A 7111-nucleotide genomic window follows, 5' to 3' on the forward strand; every position below is an offset into this window, starting at 1 on the left:
GAGAAATTGCTTCCTACTATCCAGGATCACTTTACTTCAGTTCCTAACGTGATTTTCCAGGATGATTCTGCTCCGGGCCATAGGGCAAAACTGTTGAGTAACAATTTAAAAACGTTTATCCTGCCATTAGACTTAAATTGACATGCGGTTAAGTAATTTTTTTCTCTACATCACACACAGGTTCAGAAATGGAAAAATGAGCATGGGATCAGCAGTTTGCCTTGGCCCGGAAACGGTCCCGATCTACGTAAACAATTATCGGATACCTACTGCTAAATGTTTATTTCATAAGTTTTGCAGAATGTCACATACATTCATTATTAATCGGTCGACCAAAACTTCCCACATAATCCCATTGTTGTGAAAATTTGAGGGTGATACAATTTTTTTTACCAGCACTGTAATTAAATTATAAATTTTCACAAATATAAATGTTTTAGTAAGTACCAGGCATTTACACATTCGACTAAGAAACATTAGCAAACAAAAATGTGCATACATAAAAACTTTTTATTTCCGTAATTGCATAGATGATTATATTATGCTCGACTATAAGACAATTTTCGTGATAAAGTATAATTTACTTGATATTAAGAGCACTGTTTTCGCCACGTTCATTTGCGTGGTTAAGCACAGTTTGCAGTTTATGAGGAAAATTGTATTATAATATACATCAAATATGTAAGACACCACCGTAAAATTATGCAATAAAAAGAAGATTGAGTGAAAACAAGTTTTGTCTGAAATTGTTAAAAGTGAACTTCAGCAAATTAAAACAATGTTTTTATGGAACTTCTTGTCTTTTAACTTTGAGGAAAACATTACGACCGTAAAATGACAAAAAAAGGAACGACATTATGTTATAAATCATTGAAGAGTTAATTATGCGAACGGCTTACATAATATCAAAATCTCCTTCGTTGACATTAGTGTTTTGTTTTACAAATGCCCGAGTTTTCTACATTTCATTACTTTAAACCAACTTTAATAGCGATAAAAGTAGAAAATTTAAAATTAATAAAGTCATATCTTAAGACATTTGTAATAAACATCTATTTTGTTACTTCCTTTTGCAAAAAAGGAAGTATTGTATTCGCGAAAAAATCGACCTTAATTTCCATTTTACTCACCCCCGAATGAATGTTTATTTTTTTTTTCGATCCGACCACACGTGCATATATACCTAAGAACGTATAGACGCTCGAAATATCCATTTTGACGATTCCCGAGTTAATTACAACGACTTTTCTCGTGACGTCTGTATGTGCGTATGTATGTAGCTTAACTCAAGAACGGTATGCCCTAGAAAGTTGAAATTTGGTACGTAGACTTCTAGTGGGATCTAGCTGTGCACCTCCCCTTTTGGTTGCATTCGGCTGTTTCTAAAAAGGTCTTTTGCACCTTTTGTTGGGGGAAATCATTGTTAACTTCGATGAAAACTCAAGTGGTGTCATAATTTGGTGGACACTTGGCGATATATCGCTAGTCTTTTGGTCGCCTTGTTTTTTCACCAACTTGGCGACAAATTTGGCGATTCTTTTTTGATTTGGTTTCAATTCGGTCAATGATGTGATATTTAGAAAGTTAACTATTAAATCACTTTAAAATTACAGTAATGGGGAAAAACCATTAAATTGGTGTAAAAGGAAGTCACGTGATGCACACTTCAGCTCGTTTTTTTACCTGTAAATATGTTTGATAGGATGAGAAAAAATATAGCAATAAACGTATAAGGGGAGTTGGTACCTGTATACGCGTCATGCTAAAAAGCTAAACTTCATTTACATTTTTCTATACAGGTTTCATAAGCAGAAAATTAGCATTCAGTGTCTTCAAGACATATCGTCGGCACAATGCAAAACTAACGAATGTTAAAATTGGCACTTTTCAGAAGAACCAAATAAACAATCATTTTGAACCTGACGCGTTCAGTTATTTTCAATGTTTTAGTTTCCATAGATAAATTTAAGTGCAAAATTATCTTTTGAAATAGTTATAACCAGTAGGTAACCTTCTTCGAGTACTACGACAAGCCATCAAATTTGAAAATCACGAATTGTAATTTCTCACATTGGTTAGTTTAGTTTAGTGCCGACGATGTCTCAGAATCCACTGACGTGAATTTTAAGGCATTTCTGTTTATTTAAGATATAATTCAATAAAATCTAACCAATAGTCACTCCTCAAACGGAGGAAAAAAAGACTGTTTGTAACAATATTAACAGCTTTCTAGAAAAAAAAATTGGGAGTCTGAAGGAAAAAATATTACTTCAGTACAATTATGAACGTATAAACAAAATGTGGCGAAAATTTCAAAGTCGTATGTAAAGTAGTGTTCTAAAGAATGAAGATGAGTTTTTAAAATTGAGGTTTTTAAAAAATAGTGTTTGAAAGTAAAATTGCGCATACATTTTAAGATATTCCTGCCCAATAATGTTTAAATTTAGTTAATTTTAATCTACAGGAGACATTAATTCGGTGTCGCATGAAAGCTCTTAATTGAAATATTTTAAAAGTTAAAAAATCTACATTTTTTAACGTTATAGGGGACAAATTTCCTTTAAAATTTTCAAAAAGCCAATTCACAAGCGTTGAAATATTCCACGACTTACAGAACGCTTCAGGACCAGGTCCATTACTCTGCCGTGGGCAAGTAAGCGGCAGTATCTGCAGTGATGAGTTTTCGACTTATTTGAAGAAACGCGTTTTGGATTCAATGTTGACGATTGGGGAATGCTGGAATTAGACTTTTTTTTTTTTTTTTGCGCTTTTTTTTCAGCAGAAACCAAGTAAGCAAGCTTCCTTACTAATAATAACGCTGAAAGTCCCTCTGTCTGGATATCTGTCTATCTGGATATCTGTGACGCGCATAGCGCCTAGACCATTCGGACGATTTTATGAAATTGTGCACAAAATTAGTTTGTAGCATGGGGGTGTGCACATCGAAGCGACTTTGCGAAGATTCGACTTTGTTCTTTTTTTATTCCAATTTTAGGAACATTTTCCCGAGAAAAAATATCATAAGATAGAGGAGTAAATTATCAAGTTATCATAACGTAGAACCGTAACATGGGCAAGTCAATTGGCGAGAAAATCACCATACATTATTTGTAAATATACAAGCGAACCAATAGACCTTTTAATTTTTCTACTACGGGCAAAGCCGTGCGGGTACAATAAAGCTAACGTATGACATATGAAAATAATTCAAACACATGAAAAGTTATAAATTTGCAGTTACAGCCCTTTACCTGCCCACGGTAAAATAATCTTCGATTGTTTCAGGTTCTTTCTTAAAATGTCCATTACCACGAGGACATTTTTAAGCATTAATGATTTAATTTCAAGCTTACAGCGCAGCACCATCTAAAAGTCATCGAACTAAAAGGGTACCTTAAAAGCATGTTGTTAAACACAGCACTAATGAGTAGCTGCTATCTTAATAAGATTATCCGAGACGTTCAGCGGGGAAAAAAGATCGGAGCTTAAACTACATGTGAAGTACGTCAGATGACGCCCTCATTAACAGAGCACTAAAGTATCTGGTGCATGTTATTTATTTCCCGCGCCGTAAAAATCGGATATAAAGTCGAACCTATTTACCGTGAAACCGAGAGAGCCATAAAATTATTTCGCATTAACGGGATTTATTGCTGTTCTCTTATCGTTTTATAAAAATATCGAGGCTGAAACAACTTTTCATTGCGTGTTAACTGTGGGATCCACTTATTGCTTTTTGGAGTTGAAGTTCATAGAAAACTGAATCTTTGCCGGTTTTTAAAAAAATTATTTATCAGGTAAAATGCTTTCAGGTTTCATAGAATAAAATTATGCTTTGAATATTTATGAGTCACTGTTTCTTTTCAAAATTTTTTGATCTTAGTTATATTTTTTAATTAACGTAGGTTTCCACCATAGACTAATAATAAGAGTAGACCGAGCTATGGCAACCCTTTTGCTGTTCATAAACCAAATCATGTGACTGGTGGATATCCTAACAACAGCGGGCGTTGATCGTAGCAGACGATCAACGCCGGCGAGAAATAAAATAAATAGAATTGATGGAACACGGAACCTTTTATGGAGTCCGATTTGTAAATTTGTTATTCTAAGTTGTAAATATTTTGTCAATATAGTAAGTTTTTCGTTTAGATAGTATTGTGCATTTTCTTTATTCAATTTCAATAACTCTCTAAGCAATTAAAGATGCAAGTGCCCCAAAAGAATCGGCAAACGGTAAGATTTTTACCTAAAATTTCAATTTAAGATACCGCTTATTACATTTTTGCGTTAACGCAAAACGTTTACACCATTATACGTTCACGCCAACGCTGACGTAGCAGTTCCGAATGAAATAAAAGTTACTGAAAACTGTGATCAAAACTAATTACTAATGTCAAAATAATGCATAACTAAAAGAAAAACAGTTCAATCTCTGCACCTGGAAAAAAATTACAATGAAAACACATTACGTCTTAAGATACATGTCGAGTGCCAAACTATAGATAATGTTGCCATCTAGCAACCATGCCGCCAAAGTTTTCGCCAAGCCTTCCACTAGTCACATGATGTATCCATGAACCAATTTTTTCATCAGCAAGTCTGGGAAAGCTCGGTCTACTCTTATTATTAGTCTATGGTTTCCACAAATAAAACATGAGAGAAGAAAGAAAAAGAGCTGATGTGTGCATCACATGATTTCCTTTTGCACCAATCAGAAATAATGAGAAAAGGGTCTTGGAGTAAGCAAGGAAACACTTCATAAATATTTTTAGCCTTCGTTTGTCACGAAACGACGTAAAAAAGAGTCTTACAGAGATTAATTTTTCCCATTATCAACAAATTTAACGTGATTCAATGGATAGCTCTTGAGATATCGCCAATTGTGCCAAATTGAAATCGACTTGCAAAAATTTTTTTTTCGCCAAGTTTGTTGCCAATTTGGCAACCAAAAGATGATCGATGTAAGCCAAATGTTCTCCAAATTATAAAATCACTTGAGTTAGCATTGATATTACCACTATTTTCCCTTAAAATAGGTGTGTCTCCTTTTAGAACATCCGAATACAACCAAACATAAAGGGGACGTACACAACTGGATCCCAATAGAAGTCTGCATACCAGATTTCAACTTTCTACTACATACCGTTTTTGAGTTATGCGCATACATACATACGTACATACATACGAACATACAGACGTCACAAGAAAACTCGTGGTAATTCACTCGGGGATGGTCAAAATGGATATTTCGGGCATGTATACGTTCTTGGGTTCATATGCACGTGCGGTAGGGTCAAAAAAACCAGGGCTGTGGTGTCGGAGTCGGACTGATTTTGGGGTAGGAGTCGTTAGAAAACATGCCGACTCCAACCCCAGGCTTCATTTTTTCTTTAATGTTCACTGTTTTTTAAAAATATCTCTCATAGGTAACCAGCTGGCTTGATTGTTTATTGAAGTTTCTGTAATGGCTACCTGCGCCGTCCCTTAGTTTGCTTGTTTATTAACTTTCTACCCTTTCTTAGTTTTCTTTAAACTAATAGCAACGGTTTCGGCAAATAGTTTTTTTTTACCTAACATTTTCTAAGTAATCACTTTCAAATAATATATATATATATATATATATATATATATATATATATATAATTTTTTTTAACTTCGATCTCAGTTATAGAATAGTAAAAGGAATGTATCCTTTTAGCTAGTCAGGACCCGTAGCTCGGGAGGAAGCTTCTAAAGGGTGCTCAATAAAATCAAATGCGTGTGAGCGCGAATCCAAAAGTTCCAAAAAAATATATCTGAATTTAAACCGAAAGCCTATGTCTATAAGCTTGGTTCTCACTAAAACGTATCATATTACACAAGTCAACAATGATTTCTTGGTTACAACACTCAATAATTGCAGTTATTCTTAGAATATTAATATTTAGGTTAATTCTAAAGCAGCTAATAAAATTAAAATTGAAAATTAGACGAAGAAGAAATACAAGTATATTAAAAGTTATTCATACAAAGCTGTATATCGCCGCATTTTGTGTTAAATTGCTCTAGACGTGCATGTACCCGGCTTCTCCTCGAAATATCGTGTCATATTTTCGTTGATATTTTATAGATGAAACGTAATTTAAGATTTATTGGGGAACTTTTTCAGAAGAAAAGTTTTTTTTTAATTATAAACTCTGAAATTAACTTGGGTTATATCACCCACTAGACGGGTCTCACCCATGGTGGACCACCTCCTCTCAAGGAAGGATTTTGACTTAGCAAAAAAGCTTTTTTTCTCTCAAGTTACAGCTTGTAAAAGTAAAAAACACACCATTTGATCAACATCTATTTTTTAAACATGAAAGGGAAGCACATTAATCCTTTTCCTTTTTAGTTTTAAAAAAATGCGATTTTTAAGTAATCTAACTTTTAAAATCGCAACTATTGGAAAATTTGATTTTCATTTTAAATTCTTAACGTTGTACGCATCTTAAGTTTACAATAAAATACAACACGAAAATTTCGTAATAAGGAATTTTCAATCTCTATGGGAAGGGGATTTTCCCCTTCCCATGAGGGGGAAAATTGGAAAAAATAAATAAATAAATAATTTTAAAAAGCCGGGGTCGGAGTCGAACGTTTCAAAATCCAGGAGTCGGAGTCGGTCATTGTTCTTCCGACTCCTCAGCCCTGAAAAAAAAACTCAACATTCATTCGGGGGTGAGTAAAATGGAAAATTAGACCGAAATTTGAGGGATTTTTTTTTAATTTTATTTTTTATTTTTTTTTTTGCGAATACACAATGCTTCTTTTGCTATGTAAAACTAAGCAAAGACGCTAAGTGTAAATGGATTTTGGTTATTTTTATATGGTTAACTAAGCTTAAAAGTTTTAACTTTGGGCAGAAATTGAATGTAAAAGTCGACGTTAATCAAAGAGAGTGGCATACAAACAATTCTGATTTAGAAATAACTTACTTTTCAATTCATACTTGGATGAGAGTCATTAATTGTGAGCAGCAGTATGTTCAGATATCTACAAGAGACAAAAAAAAAAAAAAAAAAAAAATACACAAAGAAAGCTATCCAACGATGATATTCGGATTGGGTACCTACTCGTTACAAAG

The sequence above is a fragment of the Uloborus diversus genome, chromosome 4 (assembly GCF_026930045.1).
Source record: "Uloborus diversus isolate 005 chromosome 4, Udiv.v.3.1, whole genome shotgun sequence".
In the NCBI taxonomy this organism is placed as follows: Eukaryota; Metazoa; Arthropoda; class Arachnida; order Araneae; family Uloboridae; genus Uloborus; species Uloborus diversus.